This window comes from Salmo salar, chromosome ssa04 (assembly GCF_905237065.1).
Source record: "Salmo salar chromosome ssa04, Ssal_v3.1, whole genome shotgun sequence".
Taxonomy (NCBI): domain Eukaryota; kingdom Metazoa; phylum Chordata; class Actinopteri; order Salmoniformes; family Salmonidae; genus Salmo; species Salmo salar.
In genome coordinates this window covers 83,802,110-83,820,361 of record NC_059445.1, presented here as the reverse complement: position 1 = coordinate 83,820,361, position 18,252 = coordinate 83,802,110, and the positions used below count along the sequence as shown (strand labels likewise).

The 18,252-nt window shown below is 41.5% G+C and overlaps 1 long non-coding RNA gene across 1 annotated transcript; it reads left to right on the top strand.

Moving 5' to 3' along the window:
- Positions 1–3,529: 3,529 nt before the first annotated feature.
- LOC106593096 (uncharacterized) lies at positions 3,530–5,366 on the top strand. Its single transcript, XR_006769689.1, has 2 exons — positions 3,530–3,689; positions 4,756–5,366. It is a non-coding gene; the product is annotated as an uncharacterized lncRNA (long non-coding RNA).
- The last annotated feature ends 12,886 nt before the right edge of the window (positions 5,367–18,252 follow it).

Genomic DNA, 18,252 nt, shown 5'->3' with positions numbered 1-18,252 from the left:
GATTTCTTTAGATTTTTCCCATGATGTCAAGCAAAGAGGCACTGAGTTTGAAGGTAGGCCTTGAAATACATCCACAGGTACACCTCCAGTTGGCTCAAATGATGTCAATTAGCCTATCAGAAGCTTCTAAAGCCATGACATCATTTTCTGGAATTTTCCAAGCCGACTAAAGGCACTGTCAACTTAGTGTATGTAAATTCTGACCCACTGGAATTGTGATACAGTGAATTATATGTGAAATAATCTGTCTGTTAACAATTGTTTGAAAAATGACTTGTGTCATGCACAAAGTAGATGTCCTAACCGACTTGCCAAAACTATAGTTTGTTAACAAGAAATGTGTGGAGGGTTAACCTGTTATGGCTAGGGGGCACTATTTTCACGACCGGGTGAAAATAACGTACCCGATTTAATCTGGTTACTACTCTTGCCCAGAAACTAGAATATTCATAGAATTAGTATATTTGGATAGAAAACACTCTAAAGTTTCTAAAACTGTTTGAATGGTGTCTGTGAGTATAACAGAACTCGAATGGCAGGCCAAAACCTGAGAAGATTCCATAGAGGAAGTGGTCTGTCTGACAATTTCTGGTGCTTCTTTTGCCTCTTTATCGAAAAATACAGTATCTCTGCTGTAACGTGACAATTTCTAAGGCTTGCATAGGCTCTCTGAAGGCGCCAGAAAGTGGAATGGGATCTCTGCTGTCTCTGGGCAGGGACCAGCAGCTCTGTTTGTGAGTGGTCAGCCTAGTGGCTCAGAGACTGGAGATGCGTGGCCACGAGAGTACTCCATGTTTTTCTTCACCTGTTTGAATGAATACAACATCGTCCGGTTGGAATATTATCGCTTATTTTACGAGGAAAATCGTATAAAAATTGATTTTAAACAGTGTTTGACATGCTTCTAAGTACGGTAAAGGAACATTTCGAAAAAAATTCTCACGAAATGCGCCTGCGTGTCACCGTTCGGATAGTTACCTGAACGCACGAACAAAACGGAGCTATTTGAATATAACTATGGATTATTTGGGACCAAAACAACATTTGTTGTTGAAGTAGAAGTACTGGGAGTGCATTCTGACGAAGAACACCAACGGTAATCCAATTTTTCTAATAGTAATTCTGAGTTTAGTGAGCCTCGACTTGGCGAGTGTCTAAATAGCTAGCCGTGATGGCCGAGCTATGAAGTCAGAATATTGCAAAATGTGCTTTTGCCGTAAAGCTATTTTAAAATCTTACACCGCGATTGCATAAAGGAGTTCTGTATCTATAATTCTTAAAATAATTGTTATGTATTTCGTGCAGGTTTATGCTGAGTAATTTAGTAAATTCACCGGAAGTTTTCGGTGTGTATGCTAGTTCTGAACATCACATGCTAATGTAAAAAGCTGGTTTTTGATATAAATATGAACTTGATTGAACAATACATGCATGTATTGTATGACATAATGTCCTAGGAGTGTCATCTGATGAACATCATCAAAGGTTAGTGCTGCATTTAGCTGTGGTTTTGTTTTTTTGTGACATATATGCTTGCTTTGAAAATGGCTGTGTGATTATTTCTGGCTGGGTACTCTCCTGACATAATCTAATGTTTTGCCTTCTCTGTAAAGCCTTTTTGAAATCGGACAATGTGATTGGATTAACGAGAATCTTATCTTTCAAATGGTGTAAAATAGTCATATGTTTGAGAAAACTGAATTGTGGTATTTTAGTGGTATTTTAGTTGGTTTTGTATTTCGCGGTGCGATGCAGTTGCTAGGGGTTCCGCAGGCGGAACGGGGTTCAACTAGCAGAACGTCTGTCCATAAGAGGTTAAACTAGTTTTAATGACTCCAACATAAGTGGATGTAAACTTACAACTTCAACTGTACTTCCTGAAGTGTTTCCATTCCCCTTTTAAGTGATGCTCTGTTTCTGTAATTTTTCTTGATTTTTGAATTTGATATGATGTAGGCTAGGGCTGGGCGATATATCAATATCCCTCAATAACGATATAAAAACGTTTAGATTCATTTTCGATAATGTCGATATAGAATAATTAGGTACAGCAGTCCAGTTCACCTCGGACACAGCAGGAACGTGCGGAGAAGTGACAATATGCACGTGGAGAGGTATACGCCCTCTAAAAACCACTTAGCACCTCGAGTGATGGAGTAGCCACTATTAAATTTGTGATGATTAATCATCCGCTAAGAAAAGGCAGCCAAAACGTGAAACCAACATCAAAATGGAGAGGTCAACATACAAGTATAAGTAAAAATGAATGTAAATAAGTTAGAAATTGTGCTACTAATTCACGACAGCACAAGCACATATCGGAAAAGTAATGATGTTTTTGTCTGGTTAGCTTTTGGAAACGTTAGCTAGAGCATACAACTTGTCCTGGCATCACATTTATACATTGTAGTTTTCGATTTACCTGATATCCTCCGATGGCTAGCATTCGATATCTGCGGATGTGTTGTCTTCTAGCCAAAACATGAAATGCAATCATCATTCACTGTGTCGCATATAAGGCACACACAACAGCTACCGGTGGTTCCATGATGACAGAAAACACAACCGTGGGACGAACTAGTGACACATTTCTGGGCAAGGGCGGCGTCCATTTAAAATGTATTCATTCTTCCCTCGCCCCTTGCCCTGCAAGTGTCAACTCATCATTCGTCATGATATGTCATCAGGGCGGCAGGTAGCCTAGCGGTTAGACCGTTGGGCCAGTAACCGAGCGGTTGATGGTTTGAATAATCAAGCCGACCAGGTGAAAAATCGGTCGATGTGCCCTTGAGCAAGGAACTTAACCTTTATTTGCTCCAGGGGCACCGTACTACTATGGCTGACCCTGTAAAAACAACCCATTTCGCTACACCAGCAATAACATATGCTAAACACGTGTATGTGACAAATACATTTGATTTGATTTGAAGTGTCCACTTAATTTGAGGGGAGAGGGTGTTTTTTACATGTTTGGAATGCACCCTTTGAATTCGGACTGCAGTCAGAGGCTTACCTTTAGTCATGTGATTTACAAGAAGAGTGTTTGGGTGGGGTGGTCACATATATTACAAGAAAGAGAGATTTGGTCAAAGACAATACAGTATGAAGATAAGCTAAAAATGATTATCCTATTCAAATCCGCGACTACACTTGTAGGTGATGTCATGGCGACGTTGGCTGTCAAAGCTCAGGCGTAGAAGCAAGTCATCGGGTCTAATGGTCATCTTGCGCCGAATTGCGCATGTGCAAGCAGGAAAATCAAAGGTAGTCCTTCGATATAAACTTGTTTTTGACTAAAATTAAAACGTGTCAGTTTATTACTTTCACGAGATTGGTGAAATAACATGTTCAACTACTTAAGAAATTGTCTCGAATCTAGGTTTTTCCTTTTGATTTTGTGAAAATGAACAACTAAGGAAGATATTTTCACTTCTCTCATTGACTTCTCAAGCACCAAATCCCGGCATGTTCTGTTCAGTCTGTTTCAGATGCGTTCCTGGAAGTCTCGCGATGTTGCACTTCTGGGTTTAGAAACTCTGTGATTTGGTCTATAAAACAGGGTGTCACTCCCGGTCTACATCTTGGTAGAGATACATCCCGACCTATGGGCTCTACTTGGCTTCTATTTTGTACATCTACTTGTGATTTCTGTCTGGTTGACATCCATCGGAAAGCTTCGTTGATTTAAGGTAGGCTACTAACCCTTATTTCATTTCGATAAGCCTAAATGGTTGCTAAGCAAAACCTTTACTGTCCAATCATTAAAGCTACAATCCGCATTTGGTGAAACTGGCACGTCCGTTTGGAATATTACAACAACGAAGTTACTTCAAAGGAAGAACACCTTTCTTCCATCTGACACAACTGTCTCCTGCGTTTCATCACTAAAACAATATCAAAGGCGCTGTTTCACCAAATGTAGTTTTAATTGTAGCTTTAATTGTTACTTGAATTGATAGTTGAGAAATAACATTGTCCGTCCCACCACTTATTGTGGTCCGCAGCTGAGGGATGGGGCTAGGGAAATGTAACCCCCTCTCAAATTCAAGAATGTGCTCCAGATGCCAGGACTGACAGTCCATGACATCTGCATTATAGTTTTAACCATCTTTTGAATCTATACATAGGTTTTTTATATTTATAAACAATGGAGTAAAATAAGTGTCTTTTTCCCCATTAGAACCCAAAATAAACAATCGTAAGCTCATGACGTATTTATAAGTTATATTCTTCAAATTGCTGGTTATACTGTGTCATTAATTTAAATGTAATTATATATTTTTTGTTAAATATGTATGTACCAATCCCGGACAATAGCTGTAATAATGTGTATTATTTATTGAACAAAAGAGAACCATCGCGCTCTCCCAGAGGCTTGGCTGGTGCGTAAAACCCGCTGGTGTAAGTTGTCGCATAAATCTTTCTTCATTATTCTATGTTTTTTGTAATTTTCACTGCATCAGGGATAGCGCACACAGATGTGGCGGCTTTACAGCCTGCAGTGTGTAGTGACAACATCTGTAAAGAAACAGATGAGCAGCAGGTGCTTCTAATCAGGGTTTCCGCTTATCTGCCCTTCTGGGATGTGGCTTTTCTGGTCTGACTGTATTCAAATGAGTCAAAAGAAATACAGAATAGTAGGGTATGGGAGCGGGCACCAAGGTCAACTCACAAATCAGACAGTACAAAATTACTGCTTTGCGAGCAAAAGCATTCACTGTCTATTTTTGTTGTTATTTTCATATCATCTCTAAGAAAGTCAGAGACCAACAAGCGAATGGGTGGAGACTGGTCAAAAGATCGAGCGGATAAGGCAGAGAGAGACCTCGATCAAGCCAAAACTGAAAAACAGAAAGTGGAGGAGGAAAAGAGGAGGACTGAAGAGGAAAACAAGCAACTCCTTGCTGAGAAAGTGAGAATGGAAACAGAAAAAAAGATGGAAGAAAAACGAAGACAGGAGCTTGAGAACCAAAGACTAAAATTAATAGAACACAATAGACAGCGAGAGAAGGATGAAAGGACCAGGATAAAGCAGGAAAAAGTAAATGCAAATGGAGATCACAGAGCTGTATAAATGTATTCAAATATTAAGAGACAAGGGCATAAACAGTTAATTTATCCACAATGAATTATTGGAGAAAGTACACAATCATTGTGTACTTTTAATATCTACAATTGCACTGCCTGTTTTATTTTCCTCAAATGATGTGCTTAAAGGGATAGTTCACACAAATGACAATGATTTTAATAGCCCTGTTAGCAGTCTTTGGTTTTGTTTACCTGGCTGCTGCCATCAAATGCTTTTCAAAACCAATGCCTGTCAATATCTGAGAATCTGTAGCTTTGCAATAAATAGATTCTATTGATGCCTTGTTGCCGGATCTCTTCTGACACAGAAAAATCCACACATTTTATTCAGGATTCATCACTTGCGCTATGCACATTTTAATGACAAAAATAAACTATCCAATATACTTTGCTAGGCAGTAGCAGGCACTGCAAGAAGCCCCTGGTGTGACTCAGTGTCTGCTGTGTTTGGTAGAGATATAACACAGTGGACCACTCCTGTCCCTTAACCCCCACCTCTACAGCACCGGTTAGATGTCAATGTCATCACTCAGTAAAACACCTCAGCATAAAACAGCAAATATGGATACTCCAGAATTTCTTCTTAAAGAGGCAAAAAAAAGTGATCAGGTTGAGTTAGTAGTGAATGAGGTGGAGAGGGTAAAACAGCCAGAAAGGCAGTGCAGCAGAGTTGGCTGCATGTTTGGCGGTAGCTAACTAGTCCCCATCAGCATAAGGGTAGGCTAATGCTAATAAGTTAGCGTTCAGTATCCTAAAGGTATTGGATGTCAGTCTGAGTTATTTAACAGTATATTTAGTGAATGGGCAAGCTAAGAATGTTGATAGAAGTCATGATATTAGGAAAAGTAGTTATTTCCAGCAAGTGTATTTGATGGGTTTCGTTTCTGTAGCTCGATGAGAACGAAGAGATGAGTAAAATGTTTTTCTGACTGAAGCACATATCTTCTGACAGTGACACAGCGCCACCCAGTGCACTGAAGCTGAACTTCACTACAACATATTTAAACCTTTATAAAATGAGCAATGGTGAGGTAGTAGAACTAATGAAATGAATCATAGGTCTTATAACCTATATCATTCTACATGTAAACATGCTTGGCTCGTGTTATTTCCATATAGTCTATGTGACTATTTGTGAAGAACTGCCCATTATTAAATTGGTGAAATAATGTAATTGTGCTTTTATTTTTACTCTTTATTCATTTAGCTACTTTTTCTATTGTTGCATTTTTGAGAGGTGAACCTGCAAGAAGGGGGAGGGCAGCCAGAAAGAGGGGGGAAAGATGGTCAGCCTTGTGGTTAAATTGTACAGTGAACAAAACATGAATACATAGGCCTTTAAATTGTGTTCTCAAATGTTACGTAATGGTAGAATTGATGAGGTCTGATAACTCATTCCATTCCACAAGTCCATTTTTCTTTGGCTCAAGTCTCTTTATATTCATATAGCCTAGGGGGCTATGTAACTTCTTGTCTGTCGTGTTTGGAGTTGTGTTGCGTTGTTATGTGAACATTTAAAATGTTTCTTTACAGTTGAGTTGACCTGGTTGTGTCTGTATACTAGGATAGGGCTGTAACGGTACAGGTATACCTACCAAACCTTGGTTTGGTCCGCACTGTGAACCTGAATGAATACAAAAAAACATTTCAACAAAAAATGAAAACACTAGGCCTATACGCCATGCCTACGCTGGGTTGTATGCCATTGTCCTGTGAGTAAAGCTGAAAAAACATTGTAGGTTATTCTGTTAACATGTAAACCATATATAGCTTCCAAATACATTTTCAAAACTATCCTGTGAATATCATCTAGAGCGCTGACTGACAGTCCTTCTAGAATTTTAGGGTTACCAGCCTCATCAAAAAGCTAAGCTGTATGCCAAAACAAGAGGTGTGGCTGCTGTTTTGCTGAAAAACAATTCCAGAGTGTAGAGAAACTTCTGTATTTTCTACTCACATTTGTAATATATGTCCTCTATTTTTTTCAGTTTGGTACATTACTTAAGTCAACTTAAGGTGGATTGTTTTAATTAAGACTGTATTATGTCCACCAGAAAACCATCAACATGTTCAGTGTCTTTGTTTTTTTCCCCCAAAGAAATAAGAGCACCAATCGTTAGGGCTCCAGAGTCCTCTTCCTGTTCAGAAAGAACAACAAGACTGGAGAACAAAGATGTGAGTGACTCAAATGTTTGCATAACATACTGTATCAGTGATAATTTACACACGCTGCATTGTCTGGGCAATGAGCAAAAGAACTATGATTTTTATGTTGACAGCCATATTATCTGTTGCAATTTTCTAATACCGGGGCTGCTGAAGTAAACCCAGTTCTGATATGTTTTCAGAACACTGAGTCATGTCCGACTCGGAGACCATCGAGCTAGCCGCTCTGGGCCGACCCTTCCAGCTGGGGATGCTGTATGACTGTCGTAGAGATGTCCTCATTCCAGGTACAGGAAACTATTCCTCTTTGGTTTGGAGGTAATCAGTGTGCATCATCTTGAATTCATTGACAGTGTTTCCACCACTGAGTTGGATAGAGGGCACACTGTTGTAGCACAGAGAACACCATTGAGGGCTTTCACCATTTTAAAGTAGTTTCTACGGATTAAGGAAGAATCAGCAGGAGGGGTCAGCCAATGAATTGCACTCCTGAACAGACATTCCATAACTGCAGATGTCAGTAAATCACCAACCTTGGCTTTATACCTGTTCAGACTATACTGTACACACTTCACACAGTAGGTGGTGATATGCACCTTTTCAGTTTATTTACAAACTGCTAATACACTCATAGAAGTTGAAGACATTGGGGACATACTTGTGAACATAAGCAACCATTTAAATTTAAACAGTTTCTCCAGCTCAAAATGAGTCTCAGCTAATTAAAATTGTTGATTTACTTGCACGTGACAGAATGCTAAATTGTAGCTGGTCCCATCAGATAACATGGCATAAGTTAGCGCTATGCTAACATCACCAGTTGGCAGCGATTATATTCTGTCTGATCCCTCCAGAGGACCCAGATTGAATTATGTAATCCTTCCTTAACCCAAAGGAAGTATCTCCCAGTTGACTACTTCAAATGGTGAAAGTCCTGAATGGAGCTGCCCATGCTAAAACAGGCTTTTGGGCAATAAAGTCCTCTATGATGCTGTCACAGAATCGGCCATTGCAGAGAGAGATTAGCTTTCTGGTGCATCTCTATGGTTACCAGAGAGTAAGAAAAGCTAGAGGACACACTTGGGACAAAAGAGTGATGTCATGCAGGTTGTTTTTGAAGTGTTCATATTGTAGTAATGCTGTCAATGACAAAGATTACCCTTTTTTTTCCTTCTGAGAGTGTAATGTGGCACTATTTGTCCCTGTAGGGCAGTGCTTCTCAATTATTTTCTGTTACGCCCCCCCCTAGGAAGAAGTAAACATTTCGCGCCCCCCAACTCTCCGCCGCGACTCTAAATAGTATCATTTGTCTATAAAATTGTTATAAGTACACCTCTGCATAACATTGTATCCTTATTAACATTAAAGAAAAAAAATATATATATATAGATCAACTTACAACAAAGAATAACTTTATTAACATTGTTTTTTTTAGTTTGTAACAGAAAAGACTTCAAGTGCATCAATTTGCCTGAAATTTAAAAAAAAAATTCAGCCCTTATTTAAACTGTAAACATTTTTGACCATTTGATACTGAAAATAAAATTAAATATAATCAATAAATAATAATAAATTCAAATTGATCAGCAACATTAACTCAGGAGCACAATATATGAAACATTTTGACCTATAAAACAAAAATGAATAAAACAATTTGTGCTGATTTTTTTTTTTAAATCAAAATGAGGAAGTCAGGATTAATGGCTACAATGAGCACGTTTTGCAGAGCTTAGCTTTTCCAAGCGGGGTTTGAAGCATGATACTGCAACTCTCAGCTCCTGCTCAATGTTTAGCTGGGACCTGTACTTGGTCTTCAGTGCAGCAACAGCAGAGAAGCCAGTCTCACAAAGATAAGATGTTGCAAAAGGAAGAAGAATGCCCATGGCCCTCTGCCCTAAGAGTGGATACTACCTCTCTACACTCAGCCAGAATTCACTCAGTGTCTGTGATGTGAACCTCAGTCTGAATGTGGAGTCAGACGTCATATCAATGAACTGGTCCTCCTCTGCAGAGCTGAAACCAGTTGGAGCTGGTGCATTGAAAGGATCTCTCACCCAGTCATATTGGGAACTGTTTTCAGGGAAGTACTTTTTAAAGAATCCCATCAGTGATGAAATATGCTCCTTAATATATGGAATCACTGAGGTGGCATCATAGTCAGTAGTGTCAACAAATTCATGCAGGTTCTGGAATGAATCAGTATTTCCTTCATCAAGTCGCCTGCCCCACATTGCAAGCTTTCGAGTGAAAGAGCTGATCTTGTCTGTGACCTGAGGGAGGTGTTTATCTTTCCCTTGAAGCTGTAGATTTAGTTAATTTAGCTTTCCAAATATGTCACTCAGGTAGGCCAGTTTTGCCAGGAAGTTCTCATCACTAAATGTTTCTGTGATGTCATACTTGTGCTCCTGCTCCAAAAACATTCTTATCTGCTCTCTGAGCTCAAAATCTCGGGACAAGACTTTTCCTCGTGACAGCCACCTTGCTTCACTGTGAAACAGCACAGCTTGATGTTCAGCTCCCATCTCCTCACAGATAGCAGAGAAGACTCTTGTTTTTAGTGGTCTGGTCTTTATACAATTGACTACACCTACAATGTCAGTCATAACCTCACTTAATTCAGAGGAAAGGTGCCTTGATGCCAGTGCTTCTCTGTGTATAACAGTGTGTCCACTCAGCATTAGGTGAGGCCTTCTTGATGAGTGCCCGAAGTCCTTTTCTCATCCCTGCCATGGTCTGTGCACCATCACTGCAAACACCAATGCAGTTCTCCCACTTTAGCCCATTCTCAGTCAGAAAGCAGTCCAGCATTTTGAATAGCTCTTCAGCTGTTCAGCTGTGGCTCTGTCTCTGACATATTTACAAAAAAGTCGATCCTCACACAGGGAGTTTGTCATGTCAAAACGTACATAAGTGATAAACAAACAGTCTTTGTTGCTGTCAGTTGCTTCATCGAACTGTAAGGCAAAACGTTTGTCTTTGAGTTTATCTACCAGCTGTTCTTTAAGATTGTTAGCAATGTCATTTATACGTCTGGCGACAGTGTCATTGGACTGGTCGTTTGCAGCACTTAAGGCGTCATCCAGCATGACAGAGACCATGTCTAATGCTGCAGGCAGTATCAGCTCCTCTGCTATGGAGTGGGGTTTTTGCACTGAGCAATTTGGTACGCCACCTTATATGATGCTAACAGTGCTCGCTGGTTTACTGAAGAAGCATTCACAAAGCGGGACGATTGTTGACAATATTCGGCACGTTTTCGCTGAAAAAACTCAAGCGGCTTATCAGCGTGATTGGGGTGTAATATCTATAAGTGACGCCTTAATTTATTTGGCTTCATGCTGTCCGCTGCCAACATTTTTAGACACAGTAAACATACCGGTCTTTCCTCGTCTCCCACCGTAGTCACAGTGAAGCCAAGCGCTACATACGCTTCGTCATATTTCCTCGTCTTAGCTTTCGGAGACTTACGTTTGTCTCATTATCTCCGTCTCTCTCCATCTTTCTTTTCATCCCTGTTAAATATTTTTCCATGGTGTCTCTTAAGGGTTTGTTATCTGCACTTCATATCTCCTGCTCTGTGCTGTGTGCTCTTGTTCGGTTAAAAAAAAATACTCCCCGCGGCAAGAAAAAGCATGTTCCCCGGGGTCACGCGCCCCCCTGGCATCGCTCCGAGCCCCCCCAGGGGGGCGCGCCCCACTATTTGAGAAGGACTGCTGTAGGGGAACATTCTAGATAGAGTTCTATCTCGAACCTTTCTGGTTCCAAATAGCACCCTTTATTTGGTACCCAGATTCTATTTGACCTGAAAGAAGCTTCAGATAGAACCCATATCCAGACTGGTTCAAATGGTGCTACAGAGCATTCTTTACTTCTGAGTGTAGGAGGTGTAGGTTTTCTAACTATGGGTTGACACCTAGAATATTTACTTTGAATTAAATATTTACCTTCAATTAGTTATTTGAATTAAACCATGTTTACATATAGAAATATTTACACATGTACACGTTGGAGTATAATTTTCACAATAAACGTTCTTTGGTCATTCTCTTTAAACTGCAGGTATCACTCTCTGGGATTCTGAGATGCTGCAGAAACACATCAATGTTCGTCCACAACCAAACACTGACTTCAAAATCATTGCTTCAGACTCAAGTGAAGCCAAGTCAGAAGCTTTGAATGTGTCTGCATCTCTTGAGGCCAGTTTTCTTGGTAGCTTAGTCAGTGTGAAGGGTTCTGCTGAATTCCTACATGACAAAAAAGACCTCAAAGCGTCAGTCTAGGGTTTCTCTGCAGTACCGTACCACCACTCGCTCGAGCAGTTGACCATGGACCACCTGGGGGCAGGAAATGTGAAATACTCTAATGTCTTACAAGAGGGCTCTGCAACCCATGTGGTGACTGCCCTGCAGTTTGGAACGCAGGCCTTTTTCGGTTTTGACCAAGAGGTTTCCTCAGGAGAGAACCACCAGGACATCCAGGGAAACTTGCAGGCCACAATAAAAAAGATCCCTCAAATGTCAATAGAAGGGCAGGCAAATTTGAAGATGAGTGAGGAAGAGCAGAGAGAGACCAATAAATTCAACTGCAATTTCCATGGTGATTTGGCACTAGAAAACAAGCCTGTCACATTTGAAGATGCCATCAAGGTGTATGCTGGCCTGCCATGTCTGCTAGGGGAGAACGGAGAACATGCTGTGCCCATGACCGCCTGGCTCTATCCTCTCAAGAACCTGGACTCTGCAGCTGCCCAGCTAGTCAGGCAGATCAGTGTTAGCCTGGTGCGTCGCGCACAGCGACTTTTGGACGGACTCGACAATACTGATGTACAATGCCAGGACATGATGAAGGAAGACATGGCTATCAAGTTCCCTGAACTCAAAGCCAAAATCAACAAGTTCAGGGACTTGTGCTCAGAGTACAAGCTGGTGTTCCAGAAAGGTCTCTGCAAGGTTCTTCCCAACATAAGAGGAGGAGGAATGGAGGAGGAAGAGCTGATAAAAATGCTCAACAGCAAAGAACGTTCTCCATTCCAGAATGACCTTATGATCACGTACCTGGACGACAGAGAGAGAGAGATGAATGTTGTCAGCTCCTATCTTGACATAATGAAAGAAGTACAAGTTGTGTACTCAAGCAGTGAATTGGATGGAATAGTGCTTGATAAACCAAATGATTTTGTAGTGTGTTTTGCATTTTCCTATTTGAAGGAGAAAGAAGAGTATGTGGTAGACTTGGAGAAGTACCTGCTGGAAGAATCGAAAAGTGATTTTTCACCGATACCTTACAACCCCAACGCAGCCGGGAAGACTACAGCAGAAAAGTGGTTTCACTCGGGGAGGTAACGACCCTAACTAGGCAAACCATAAATCTGTTCCTAGACTTCAAAGATTCAAACAAAGGCAGAGAAAATCTTGCATTCCGCATTGCGTCAATTCCAAACAAACGCCTCACTGCGTCCTCCATCCATGTCTATGAAAGAGGGACACTTCTGATTCCACAGTTTGAGCTGCCATCAAAGCCAGATGTTCCCACCATCAAGAGTCTGGAGCATGACTGTGTCCACTTGCAAGTCAAACCTCCCAACCTTGGTGTTACCTCTGTAGAGTCGTACCAGGTTTTGTACCAGGCTGAGCAGGCTGACTCTGAGTGGACCGAGTTCGAATCGGATGCTACAACTAACCAGGTCACCATCAGTCGTTTGGACCCTTACAAAAAGTACCGCTTTAGCTGCAAGGCAGTGTGCAGACCTGGTGTGAGCCTCTCCAGTGACTGGACAGAATACTTCAGGACCCACCCATGTAGTCCCCTGGAGCTCCCACAGAGAAGAGGATAGAATCGGGAAGTATCAGAGTGAACTGGGACATTCCTAACCTTAGCAGGAGATGATGTTGAAGTCATTGGTTATGTGGTTGAATACAGAAAGAGTGTAAATGCTATAAACAATCAGATGTGGCACGCCATCAAAACCACCACTAGAGGGAGTGCACTGGATGGACTAAAGGCTGACACTGCATACAGCATCAGAGTCTCTGCTAACTGTGGCGAAGCAGGGAATACCTTGCCCAGTCCTGAGACTGTGCTGACTACCCTTAGGGTCTCTGATCCCCAACCGAAGACAAGCAAATCAACAGGAGAAAAAAGTGAGGTATTCCTAAAAATCCCAGAAGGTGGAAAACGGCAACCCCTCAATCCACTGGCTGAATCTGGAACATAAATTGAGTGTAAAGGAATGTTTTGACCAGTACAGATTTGGGAGGAAAGTTGAGCAAGGGAATAACAAGGTGATATTGCTTCTGGGGGCCACAGGTGCAGGAAAAACAACTCTGGTCAATGTCATGATAAACTACATCCTCGGGGTAAAGTGGGAAGACTGTTACCGCTTTAAGCTCATCCATGAAGTGACCAAGTCACAGGCTGAGGGTCAGACTGTGGTTGTGACATCATACGAGCTCTACAACCAGCCAGGCTTTCAGATTCCTTATTCTCTGACTATCATTGACACACCAGGGTTCGGAGACACCAGAGGAATGGCTCAAGATAAATTGCTCACCCAGATGTTGAAGGATTTCTTGTGTAATCCTTTAGGGATTGATCACATTGATGCAGTCTGCTTTGTAGTACAGGCATCACTTGTTCGTCTCAGTCCTTCCCAGAGATACATCTTTGATTCCATCCTGTCCATCTTTGGAAAGGATGTTGCTGAAAACATCCTGATTCTTGTGACATTTGTTGATGGGAAGCAAATACCGGTGCTAGAGGCCATCAAAGCTGCAAATCTGCCCTGTAAGAAAGACAAGAAGGGGCTACCAACCCATTTCAAATTCAACAGTTCAATTCTGTTCTCAAAGGAGATGGAGAGCAGCTCTGAAGAGGATGATACTGATGATGATCATAAGGCCCAGTGTCCAGAGCAATGGAGGTCAACTTTCAAGGAGATGAAGACATTTTTCCAAGCACTGGAAAGCATTGAGAGCAAAGATCTGACCCTGACAAAGAAAGTTCTGGAAGAACGTGAGTTTCTGGAGAAGACCATGACACGCCTGACCCCTCAGATCACAGCAGGTCTGTCAAAGCTAAGTGAGATCAAAAGCTTCAAACAGTGTCTGGAGAACGAGGACGAGAACATGAAACAGAACCAACATTTTGAAATCGAGGTCAATGTGCTGCAGCTGAAGAGAAGCAAATTATCCCAGGACTTTGCGACAAACTGCCAGATATGCAATTTCACATGTCACACCTGCTGCTTCCTCCCACGTGAGGATGACATCAAAAATTGTGCCGTGATGGATGATGATGGCAACTGTACCATGTGTCCAGGAAAATGCTCTTCCAGTGACCACGACAGGGAACAAGTCTTGTTGACATATGAAACAAAGACTGAGAAAAAGACTATTCAAGGAATGAAGGACAACTTCATGAAGGCGTGGAGCAAGTCTATGGAAACCAAGGAGATGCTGGATGAGCTTGAGGATGAGTTTCATATGATTGAGGATGCTCTGATGAATTTGATCAAGAAGTCTTCTGACTGTCTCAAGAGACTTGATGATGTTGCCCTGAAACCAAGCTCTCTCTCCACTATGGAGTACATTGACATACTCATTCGCACAGAGGAGGATGAACGGAAGCCAGGCTTCGAGGATCGGATCGTAAAGTTGAAGAAAATGAAGAAAGTGTCTACGATTCTGGATAAGATTGCAAAAGGAGAAGATGTACTCCCAAATGAGCGAGAATTCCTGAAGGAAAAATAGCATAGACGGCAGGGGGTTCCAACATAAATCAGTCATGGGATGTTGTCCTGCTAACATTATCTGGAAACCAAAATTGGGTCTCCATTAGAACATTAAGCTTCCCAATGTTGTAGGAACGTTTGCGTTTGCTGGGTAGATCCAACTGAGATGTGGGGCTGATTTGCCTTTGTATTAAAACTCTTAGCCTTGTGTAAAGCCTTAGGTTAATTTGTCCACCCCAAGTTATTTTAAACCTCTCTGGGCTAGGCGGGACGAATTCGTCCCACCTACGCAACAGCCAGTTGAATCCTGTGGCGCGATTTTCAAATACCTTAGAAATGCTATTACTTCAATTTCTCAAACATATGACTATTTTACAGCATTTTAAAGACAAGACTCGTTAATCTAACCACACTGTCCGATTTCAAAAAGGCTTTACAACGAAAGCAAAACATTAGATTATGTCAGCAGAGTACCCAGCCAGAAATAATCAGACACCCATTTTTCAAGCTAGCATATAATGTCACAAAAACACAGAAGACAGCTAAATGCAGCACTAACCTTTGATCTTCATCAGATGACACACCTAGGACATTATGTTATACAATACATGCATGTTTTGTTCAATCAAGTTCAAATTTATATCAAAAACCAGCTTTTTACATTAGCATGTGACGTTCAGAACTAGCATACCCCCCGCAAACCTCCAGTGAATTTACTAAATTACTCATGATAAACGTTCACAAAAAACATAACAATTATTTTAAGAATTATAGATACAGAACTCCTTTGTGCAATCGAGGTGTCCGATTTTAAAATAGCTTTTCGGTGAAAGCACATTTTGCAATATTCTCAGTAGATAGCCCAGCCATCACGGCTAGCCATTTAGACACCCACCAAGTTTAGCCCTGACCACAGTCAGATTTACTATTACAAAAGTTTGATTACCTTTGTTGTCTTCGTCAGAATGCACTCCCGGGACTGCTACTTCAATAACAAATGTTGGTTTGGTCCAAAATAATCTATCGTTATATCCAAATAGCGGCGTTTTGTTCGTGCGTTCCAGACACTATCCGAAATGGTAAATCAGGGTCACGAGCATGGCGCAATTCGTGACAAAAAAATTCTAAATATTCCATTACCGTACTTCGAAGCATGTCAACCGCTGTTTAAAATCCATTTTTATGCAATTTTTCTCGTAAAAAAAAGCGATAATATTCCTACCGGGAATCTGCGTTTAGGTAAACAGAGGAAAGAAAACAAAGCATTCGGTCGACGCGGGCACGCGCCTGAGTCTCACAGTACTGTAACCAGCCACTACCCAAACGTGCTACTTTTTTTCAGCCAGAGCCTGCAAAGCCACGATTCAGCTTTTTGCCGCCTTCTGAGAGCCCATGGCAGCCGTAGGAAGTGTCACGTAACAGCAGAGATCCTTTGTTTTGGATAGAGATGGCAAAGAAGGCCAAGATATAGTCAGACAGGGTACTTCCTGTACAGAATCTTCTCAGGTTTTGACCTGCCATTTGAGTTATGTTATACTCACAGACACCATTCAAACAGTTTTAGAAACTTTGGAGTGTTTTCTATCCAAAGCCAATAATTATATGCATATTCTAGTTACCGGGCAGGAGTAGTAACCAGATTAAATCGGGTACGTTTTTTATCCAGCCGTGTCAATACTGCCCCCTATTCCTAACAGGTTAACAAAAATTAGGGCCTAGATTAAATCAGAACTGCATAGAAAATCATTGTCTTTGTTCAGGCAATGTCAGAGGTGTAACTGCATCAAATCACTGAGTGGCTGTTCTTGTAGTCATTGTCACAAAGCCACACCCAGCCTACCCATGTTAGAAGTTCAGAAGGAGAAAGTGTTGGCTATATAGAGATAATGACACTCACATTGAAAATCATGAAATTCAAGAATAATCATTGATATCAGCCTAATGGAGGTGTACAGTCGTGGCCAAAAGTTTTGAGAATGACACAAATATACATTTTCACAAAGTTTTCTGCTGCAGTGTCTTTAGATATTTTTGTCAGATGTTACTATGGAATACTGAAGTATAATTACAAGCATTTCATAAGTGTCAAAGGCTTTTATTGACAATTTCATGAAGTTGATGCAAAGAGTCAATATTTGCAGTGTTTACCCTTCTTTTTCAAGACCTCTGCAATCTGCCCTGGCATGCTGTCAATTAACTTCTGGGCCACATCCTGACTGATGGCAGCCCATTCTTGCATAATCAATGCTTGGAGTTTGTCAGAATTTTGTGTTTTTTGTTTGTCCACCCGCCTCTTGAGGCTTGACCACAAGTTCTCAATGGGATTAAGGTCTGGGGAGTTTCCTGGCCATGGACCCAAAATATCGATGTTTTGTTCCCCGAGCCACTTAGTCATCACTTTTGCCTTATGGCAAGGTGCTCCATCATGCTGGAAAAGGCATTGTTCATCACCAAACTGTTCCTGGATGGTTGGGAGAAGTTGCTCTCGGAGGATGTGTTGGTACCATTCTTTATTCATGGCTGTGTTCTTAGGCAAAATTGTGAGTGAGCCCACTCCCTTGGCTGAGAAGCAACCACACATGAATGGTCTCAGGATGCTTTACTGTTGGCATGACACAGGACTGATGGTAGCGCTCACCTTGTCTTCTCCGGACAAGCTTTTTTCCGGATGCCCCAAACAATCGGAAAGGGGATTCATCAGAGAAAATGACTTTACCCCAGTCCTCAGCAGTCCAATCCCTGTACCTTTTGCAGAGTATCAGTCTTTCCCTGGTGTTTTTCCTGGAGAGAAGTGGCTTCTTTGCTGCCCTTCTTGACACCAGGCCGTCCTCCAAAAGTCTTCGCCTCACTGTGCGTGCAGATGCACTCACACCTGCCTGCTGCCATTCCTTAGCAAGCTCTTTACTGGTGGTGCCCCGGATCCCGCAGCTGAATCAACTTTAGGAGACGGTCCTGGCGCTTGCTGGACTTTCTTGGGCGCCCTGAAGCCTCCTTTTGTGGCAGGGCTGAAATGCAGTGGAAATGTTTTGGGGGGGATTCAGTTCATTTGCGTGGCAAAAAGGGACTTTGCAGTTCATCTGATCACTCTTCATAATATTATGGAGTATTTTCAAATTGCCATCATACAAACTGAGGCAGCAGACTTTGTGAAAATTAATATTTGTGTCATTCTCAAAACCTTTGGCCACGACTGTACTGTGTATTACAACACACATTCCTATGTTCAAACTTGTCAAACGGATGCATGACATTTCTGCTAATGTGACTCA